Below are 10,085 nucleotides of genomic sequence, written 5' to 3'. Positions count from 1 at the left end.
TCTGCTTAGACAATCAACTAGCCAGCTACTCCCTAGCATGCCTTAAGGCATGGGGCTGATTCTGTCCCCAGTAGAGGACTTTAGATTTGTTGAAATTCTTAGGTTTGCTATCAACCCCCTAATTCAGCCAGGTCAACTGCCCCTGACAGCCCTGAGGAGTGTTATTTATACCTGACAGCCAGTTAGACTTGCAATGAGTGACACCTGCCCTTTAAGTCCAACAGTTCTTCCAGCTTTCACCCACCTTCTAACACACCAACGCAGTCCATACCTCGTCACTCCAAACTGGAAAGATACTGTGTCATACTGTCAGAAGCCTTGCTAGTGTCAAGGTAAGCCACTTTCTCAGCCTTCCTCTTGTCCACAAAGCTAGTAATTTCACACTAAAAAGGCATTCAGGTTGTTCTAGCCTAATTTAGCCCTGGTAAATCCATGCTGTCTGTTCTCAATCACTTCCCTGTCCTTTCTGTGCCTGGATATTTGTTCCCAGAGACAGAGATGAGACTGACCAACCAACCCCTAGTTCCCTGTATCATTATTTGCCTTTTCAGGATATGGCTGAAATATTTGCCTTTTTCTATCACCAGGGTTACCTTAACTCTTCAAATGGCAAAGAACAGCCTCAGAATGCAGCTCCTTCAAGCTATTTTAATTGGTTGAAGGTAGTTCCTTCAACCCATTCTATCTGGTTCCAAGGACTTCTGTGTATCCAGGTTAACTGTCATTCCCTTACTTGCTTCTCCTTTACTGTGGGTAATATGTCTTTCCTCCAATATTTGCAACCATACAGAGAAACCAGAGAGGCTAAGCAGCAGACCTGGTCTAATAAAGACAGGTAAAGAAGCCACTGAGTACCTTAGCTAAGTTATTTACATGTAGAAGTTCTTTTATTTTTGTCCTCCTTACCCTTGTCCCATGTCAACTCCCATGTAGCTTTGATCTTTCTTAATTCCATCCCAACATGTCTGGGTGACACTTCCATATTTCCTTTTGGTAGTCTTTTCCTATTTTCACTTACTATATGCTTCCTTTTTTGTGTTTGATATCTGTGTGGAATTCCCTGTTAAAGCAATCTGGTGAGTCAAGATGGGCAGTTCTGGGGCTTTGGAGTAGTTGCCTCTGACAATCAGGATTCTTCTGGGTCCTGCTGTCCTTCAGAGCAGCTTCCCTAAGGAACCTGTCTACCCAGTCACTTAGCAGGACAGTTTACTTCCCTCAGTTCCTGGGTCAACACTCTTCCCTTGTCTATTGATGTAGTCACTCCATCATAAAATGCCACCAAGTTGGTCAAGCAAGACTTGACCTTTGTGAAGCCACAATAACTTTCTCGAGTCGCCTTCCTTGTTCTGCTTTGTCAAGTCAATGGAGAAATGCTGACATCTCATCCCTCCTAAAGCAAGATTGATTGACTCAGATAGATATCTAACTGGCCTCACTCATCAGTGGGGAGCAAGATGATTATCACTCTTTAGACAGGTAAATTCAGGCAACCTGAATTCCAGCTGTTACATTGGAACCTCAGCCTCTGAGGCAGACTTTCTACTTGTCATCTCAAAGCTTTTTCTAATGCTTGACATATATCTTATAAGCAGGCTAGAACTTGACTTTCAGTGGACTTCCATACTTCGGGAGAAAGATGAGAATTTGAACAAATTCTGAACCCTAATTAAAATTACATATTTTTTTTCTTTTTTAAATATAGTTAAAATCCAGTATCTTCATCAGTCCTCAGTCTTCTGTGTTTAGATTGATGCTATCACTGTCATCACAATCTCCTCTACTTTTTCCCCACAGTCTATTGAGACCTCTATTCCCTCTCACACAAATCCATCCAAGATGTAATCCAGATGTTTTTACCCTGCAGTTTGAAATGGGCATACTCAGTTTTAAAGAAATTTATAAAACTGAAGGTAGCGGTTCCCATCCATATACTGCCACGATTAGCATCATGGCTAACACTGTTCTGGTCCTTTTCCACTGGCACTCTCAAAGAAATGGCTTCAAAATTCAGAATCTCATTCAAGCTTTTGTTCTTCAGTCATTATTTTTGCGCTGTGCCGTGGTTCTATTCAGGTACAGAAATTTCCATAATGGTTATTTTGTACCTGTTTCATTATCATGCTCTTTTCTATCATTTAAACTGCACCAGCGACCTGTCAGCACAGAAACTCAATGAATTTAAATCCTTTTAGATTTGTTTGCTCTGTGTTGTGTGTAAATTCCGTGTCCAAAGAAGCACTTTTCAAATTCTAAGCTTTTGGCAAAGTAAACAAAAGCTTAGTTCCTTCACTTTTGATGCTCTGAGTATTTTCTATATGACTAACACTATTCTTTCCTACCCTGAAGCTGTTACTCATAGGCAGACGACACAGGTGTGAATCCTGTCAGTGATAGGATTGCTGCACTAGAAGTCAGATGTCAAAACAGAAAACTGTGCCATATAGTCTTGACAGAAGGAGCTTATTAGCCTGTGATAATACAGAAGTAATTCCTTGGAATTTACCCATAGAACTAATATAAAACATGAAAAATTCTGAAAAGAGAGGTTTTACTCTAAATTGTTGCAAGGCAAGGGATGCGTTAAAGATTTGGGGGGGGGGGGATAGATTTTGGAAATGCTTCTTCTGACACATCATGTTATGATATTACACATCTTTTGGCATTAGTCACATCATCACTTCTCGCATGGAGAAGCATGTTCGACACAACAGAATGTGAAATGTCCAAAGCAATATAGAATCTGTAAAATAAAACTTGTAGATGCTTTCTGATCTCGGAAACACAACTTCTTCCTTTTGATTAAAAAAAAAAAAGTCTATTTTTCTGGACGTTTTCCTCCCTGACACTCCCTTCTTCCCATATGTCTCCCACATTGCTCAAAATTGAGCAAGGTATTGATGAAAATATTCACTGCATCAATGGCAATAGGGAAGAAAATTTTGTGAGAGGGACAGAAACTGACATTTGTTTTCTTGCTTGTTTTGTATGGCAGAAGAACTTTTTAGCTTTTGGATGAGCTCAGTATGAACAGCTCTTATATCTTCAGACTTTAAGGAACTTTAAATACAGCTGAAGTCTGGGAACATTTGATAGTTTTGTTTTCTCCATTGAACAGAGGAGCCTAAAAATGGTATTTTCAGCCCTCTGATCTTGCATAGCTGAAGTTACAACTTATCCTGGTGATAAGTTATGATATTTCTTGCAATAACAGAGGCAGAAAGAAGGTAAATTTTAGTATATCTGCTAAGCAATATCTGGTTCTCTACTGAAAGTTGAGGTTTTTTCTTTTTTAGAAGGGTAACTGAGATCCACAGTCCAATCAGCATAGATAGGTAAAGTCCTGTCTAAAAATCTTTGTAATAAGACTCATAAAAAATCCAGAATGGGAGTATCTAGACAATTAAATACCTGAAGAATATTTGTTTTTCAGACTGATAGGAATACAACGTACAATGTGACAACTTACCTCAGTCCAAGAGACACCATTATTCTGTCCTGTATTCCACAGGATTATTAATAATTTCTTGGTAAAAAATGACACATATATAAAAGTTATAAAACCAAACAGTTCCTGGTGTGATACCATTTATGTGAAGATGCAACAGCAAATGTACGCTTTGATATTAATACAAAGTGAACACGATTTCCATCTGTACATTCGTAATTTAATTATAATAGGTAAAATTCAATTTATCTAGGAATGATAAATCCCTAGTTTCAAAATACAGTTCAGAAAGTGCCATCTTCGTGCAGTATCTGAGGACAGGACTGTTATTACTATTTTGAGAGGTATTTTTAAATGGTATTGTAAAAGAAAATACAGAAACAGCATTTGCTATCACAGCCTCCTGGACTACAACACAGCAAAGGTAGCATTTTGTTAAGTGTCTAAACAAGAGAAAATGATGCTGAATTTAAGAAAGCAGGAAAAAGAAAAGTATCAGGGAGAAAGAAAGGTGTACGGCTTGAGGAAAAAAACATAGAATTCTAAAAAGTGATAAGAATATGTTCCCATTTTCCACCAGCTTTATTCTGGGCTGATTCCAGTTTTTCAGTGATATGCATGAGCATCATATCCAAGGGCTTGATTTTAAAGTGAACTACTTAAAACAGCCCCATCCATACCCCTTTGTGCCCCAAGGATTGTAGGTGGCTGTGTGTGTATAAGTGGACCTAAGAGGCAGAGAGATTTCAGAAAATGTGTTTCTGTATTGCAAAGGACAATTAATTCTTACTGGATAAAGACTACTTCACTTAGCCTGATAATATTGTGTTCCTTGGTTGCTAGGAAAAGGGAAGAAAAAAACTACCATAAACAAGCAAGCAAGCAAGCACCCAGCTTCGTAACTCAAGATACCATCTCACTTTATGAAATTACTCTGAAATCCTCTTCTGCCATAAGGAAAAAACTATGTCTTTTCCAATCCATGTAATAATACTGATTTTTTTTTCCTTTTTTATGAGGAGCTGGCTCTTCAAAAATGTAGTGACATAGAATATCACTCATCTCAGGCAGCTACAGAGCTTAATCATGTGGAATAGACCCAAATCATATGAAACAAATCCAATATATTCACCTAAACCAACAATCAGTTCTGGAATGTCTTGAGGAAAAAAAAGATACATAGTCACAACAACAAAAAATCCTTGAACAATTATCTGTGTTATACAATCCATATAGCTTTTAGCCTATCCTCTGAACCAGACCACTAGGAGTGTTGCATTTTTCTTCCTCTTTACTTCTACCTATAGGAGAGCTACTCAAAATCTTCATGCCCCCATGCCCCAGCTCACATCCAGGCACTTCCAACTGTCCGGCTTACAGCCACCTTTTTCTTCGTGTGAAATGTTTCCTACACACAGAGATGTGAGCTCAAAAAGCTCCATAGGGTATGTTTATACATGGACCTAATAAACAAAACGTGCAGTTTCTGGAAAGTGTTTGTCAAATCTAGAGTGGCGCTGCAAAGCCTTGCCTCAGGCACATTGATTGCCTCAGATCTGCAACATTTTCTCAGCTGCAGAACAATCTTTCAATTGCAAGACCATCAAAAGTCATTCTTGATTTTTTTTTTTTTTTTTTTTCTAAGTACAAGTCAGGATCACAGTTTTATTTGTTAAGGTCATCATATCCAGTTGGTCACTGACATGTTAGCTGTTCTTCTAGTCAATCCACTGAGATCACTTCTATGACTCAGTGCCATCTATATGGAAATTGTTTTTAAGACGCCAGTTCAACCATGTGGTTTAACTTCCACCAAATAATGTGTCTGCCCTGCCAGGCTGGGCTGCTTTCAGCTCTACTCCTGCTCCTACATCTTGGTCAAACATTTAGCAGCCAAGGGTCACAGCTCTCAGAACTGGTGTTGCACAGTCATTCAGCAGGGAGTAGGACCGTACAGCACTAACAGGAGAGCCACACTTTTTGGCTTTCCACGTGACTGGCCAACTATATAGAGTGATTTCTGGGAATTATTTAACAGTTGAAAGTGCAAAAGATGAAGCTTGGTTACCGCAGTCAAGAGGAAATAAGTCTTGGGGAGGAAGGAATACTGAATAATGAAAGAGAAGGGGTGATCTGGAAGCGTGCCAGATAGTGTGGAAAGTACTGAATAAGAAGGTTGCAGAGGAATATTGATGTCAAGAGAACTTTAAAGAGAGAGAAGGGTATTAAACAAGGCTCTTTTGACTAATTCTCACCATTCTTCCACTGAAGTTATAAGAATATAAGAGCCCTATAACAATGTGTGGGTGAGGCTTTGATTCATGTCAGATATACAGGTCACTTCTGATCAGCTGCTTTGCTGTTGCTGTGTTGGTTACGGTAGGCTGCCTTCTCTCTGAGGATATCTCTGCCTTACCCAACTCTACAGGCACCTCAAAACTCAGTGAAAGGCAGGAGCTGCCACCTTGCAAAGGTACAATGGGTAGTGATTTTTATGTAAGATAGTGGCCTCTTCAACAACACACTGTGGAGTGCTGCCCTACTCCAAGGACTGGGTGTGCACCCCTGTATCCCTGTGAACTCTGACTCTCCCCATCCTTTTTTTTCCCTGCATCTATCATTTTCTTGTTCACAAACCACAGCATGTTGTGTCCTTAACAGAAGATTGCCTGGATGATTAGGGAACCGGAATCTTCCCCTAGGTGCCCTGCACTTTTCATCAAAAGGCTAAAAGAAATGCTGATCAAGTCTTTAATAGAAGCCACTCCACATGGAAGTAAAATACCTGCACATGGAAGGAAAATACAGAGAAATATTCTAAATTAGTGCTTCAGTAGCTCCTGGCTTTTGCTGAGAAAGAGAAAGCGAGCTGAAACCATCAGTGACTCACCCCTTATGTGATACTTTCACCCTGACAGAGACACCATACAGCAGCTAGTTAACCCTCCCAAGCTTTATGTGGTTGCAGCTTACTGCAAGGGTTCCAGTTCCAAAAACAGCTTCCAGTTCTGCACGGGGTTTTGCCTCAAGGCTTGTTTCCACCAAACAATCAAAAAATCAGTAATCCACAAGAAACTAGCCAATTATTTCTAAGTTTCTCAGTAGAGAAAAAAAAAAAAAAAAAAAAAAGAAAACAAAAGAAAAAAGAGGAAAAAATACATGAAACTTATTTTTCAGGTTCTCTATTTTATTTTATCCCCCCTGGATATTCCTACCAGCTGGGCAATGAGCTCTGTTAACCATCTGTAAGTTGTCTTGTGAGGTTTTAGTCTCACTCTGAGGGATGGCTATTTCCAACCAAGAAATCCCACAAGATGGGTTTGCAACATGCAGCAGTTTCTAATATAATTGCTGCTGCTGAGCAGATCACATACTTTTTTGCTCAACAATAGATTTTAGTCATATTTATTTAGCTAGTTTCATGAAGAAGCTAAAAAAGGTAATCTGTACTCCTTGAAAGAAAATAACACAAATCTTCTTACTGTGATATCACAATTTAATATACAAAGCACAACAGGACACTCAAAAATCAAATCTTCCTCATGTTCCAGAAAACATATACCAATCCATTCTGCTCTTTGAGATATTTATCCAGTACTGACAAATGAAGGACGCAGAACTTGTAATTCAAATCTCCTGAAAATCTTGTTATTTAAATATATTTTTCCCCCATTAGTTGTTAACCATGACAGTGCATTTATGAAATTTTCCAAGTTCTTCTCCACGAACTGAAAGATTATAATTTTTCTTTTTTTAAATGATAATACAAAAAAATAATGTTGTGATCCACAAGAAAACATTTATCTACAGGATGTGGAATTTCAGGAAGAAAATACCAAGTAGCACAAGTTGTTACAGTTTTTTAGTCATTTCCTAAGATTTATGCATTAGAGATGTTGATGTATGTGTTAAAACAGAAGACAGATATACCTATTTCTTGCCATTTTTTGACCCTTTCTGGGCTAAACTGTTGCATAATAAGCAAAGAAATGAAAAAAAAAAAAAAAAACAAAAAAAAAACAAACAAACCAAAAACCACAACAGGAAACCAACCAAAAAAACAAATCAAAACAAACAAAACAAAAAAACCTCAAACCCCCAAAAACCCAAACAAACTTCAGCTGAAATCCTTCACTGTTAATAGACTTCTCCTCTCTGATTTTGGTAGACTTTGATCTGGGTCTTGGGAGACAACTTTAATTCTGTAATTTAATGAAGCACTACAATGTATCAAAATACTGTACAAAATATATCAAAGTAATGTACAAAATGTATCAAAATAATATTAGCTCTTATTATGGACCTGCAAGTAATTTTGTGATCTACCCAGGAAAGAGGTGTGTGTCCCTGGGGTTTTTTGTTTTGGTTTGGTTTGGTTTGGTTTGGTTTGGTTTGGTTTGGTTTGGTTTGTTTTGGTTTGGTTTGGTTTGGTTTGGTTTGGTTTGGTTTGGTTTTTTTTGGCAGAAGTTAAAGACCTTTTTGCAGGATTTAATCTTCCTTAGAATATCAGATTTAATATTTCCTGTTAATTTTTTTTTAATTTGCATGTTATGAAAATCAAACTATTTTTAAGTTTCAGTAGCACATTGTGTTCCACAATTTATATCAAAATCTTTCAGTTTGGTGAAGAGAATTATGTTATCAGTGCATAAGGGTGTTATAATTTTGCTGCTTAAGCACTCCTTTGAAACTTCAGTGCCAATACTTTGATGGGGATTTGTGTAGTATAGCTGCTAAGCAAAGGAGATACAGGTAATGCAGATGTGAAGTACAACTTGTAACTGATTTTCCATATACTTTAGCAAGCCATAAAAAATTTTGACAAATACATGAAGAGACAAAATATATTGTTCAACAGCTATTGTAAATTATACTAACACTGAGGTTTAGAAATCAGAGTTCCATGTTTATATCCTATCAGGCAATGAAGGGGATTTTTTAAAAATTATTATTATTCTTTTGAAATAACTTTAGAAATTAGTAATTTACATTCTGAACTAAGGAAAAGAGCAACTGAGATCTTTAGCAAGAATGACCAGCCTCCCTGTTTTCCCCCTGTTTCCAAAAATAAGATTAAAATGTAATGGATCAGTTTCCTACATTTGGAGGAGAGTTCCATTGAGAACACGCAACATTAAAATTCAAAGCAATCCACCCCTCAGAGAAGGTAAGATTTCAGGGGCAGTCCTATCCCCCTTGTTTCCTTAGTAAATAGCTGCAGTAACCTACCCTCAGCATTTATTGTGTGTTCCATCTACTCTCATTCACAGAACTTTCCTCATGTAGTGGCTAAAAAACTGAAATAAGACTTCAGGTCGGTAATTCAACCCAAAAAATATTAATCTAGTTGCACATGAAAACTTTTCTATGTTTCAAGTAGAAACGGAAAACAGAACTTTCTGATCTTTTGAGGGCTGTGAAAATCACATTCTTCTTTTCTTCTAGCAAGACCTTAGCCCCTTCCATTGCCCTGGCATTTCATTCTTTCTTTTCTCAAGGGTGATGAAATTTAGAAGCAATAATCCTTTAGAAGCATATATGTGAATCATGAGTATTCAAATTTACCAGCAGTATCAGAACTAAGGGTCCAGTGGATCTTTATCACTTTCTGCTATTCTGGAAAATCTCTCTGAGCCATATGAACAGATGTAGAGCAGTTTTAGCAAGATGGTCCCAGGTACCTGAACAACTACAAATCTGTGTATCAAAATGAATTGAAATACGGATACCATCTTGAAATGGGGAAAGCTCTTATCATTGTCTCAGCTCTTCGTGAATCTGTTACAGTAATTCCCATGGACCTCAGGGATGCCTACCTGTTTAAAGAAGAGCTGATGAACTGAAGGCTTCCCAGCTGCTAAGCTCAGCCACAAAGTCACTGATGACTTCAACAGATGGTCCCTGCTTTTAGGCCATTGAGAACTTTATGAGCCATTTATCCTCCTTCAGGCAACTCATCATTTGAAATAAGGAACAGAATGATGTACTAATGTGTTTTGTAACCAAATGCTCTGGGACATGTCTTTCCTGAGTGGCATCCAAATATGCTCAACTTGAACATAATTGCTATAGACAAAAAATTAGGAGAGTTAAATAAAATAAAAATAAATAAATAAAAATTAAAAAAAAAATCTGTGAAGTACTTTGAATAGTATTGCAGATAAAGTGAGAGAAATCATGTTCTCATCTGAAATAAAGCTAGGTTTGGATAGTTTCTATAAAAAGGACTTTAGAGAGCTTGTGAGGAAGCCAGATCTTTTTCCACTCTCTTTTTATTTAATTTCATAGCCACAAGAAGACTGTTCAATAAACATCATCTTACTTCAAAAGCAGGCCCTGGGTTTGAGCATAACTACAGTTGTTCTTGCCTAGAGTCAAGTGATCTGACAGCATCATGACAAAATCTTCCCATGCAGTTTTTCATAGCATGTTTTTTCTGCTGACATAAGAGAAAGTTAATGAGACAGAGAACAAACCCTTAAACAGCCTGTAGTGTAATAAATTCTCCTTTGTGAAGGATTTGCTTTCTTTCTGAAAAAATCAATTAAAACCACTCTAACTTTAGTCCAATAATATTTGAAGATATATGTGTCACGTGAATATAGTATATGTTCTAGAAAAATCTGTTGGAACACATCTA

Source organism: Falco punctatus (genome assembly GCF_963210335.1).
Source record: "Falco punctatus genome assembly, chromosome: Z".
Classification (NCBI taxonomy): domain Eukaryota; kingdom Metazoa; phylum Chordata; class Aves; order Falconiformes; family Falconidae; genus Falco; species Falco punctatus.
The sequence above is the reverse complement of the archived record's forward strand: the minus strand, read 5'-3'. Positions refer to the sequence as shown.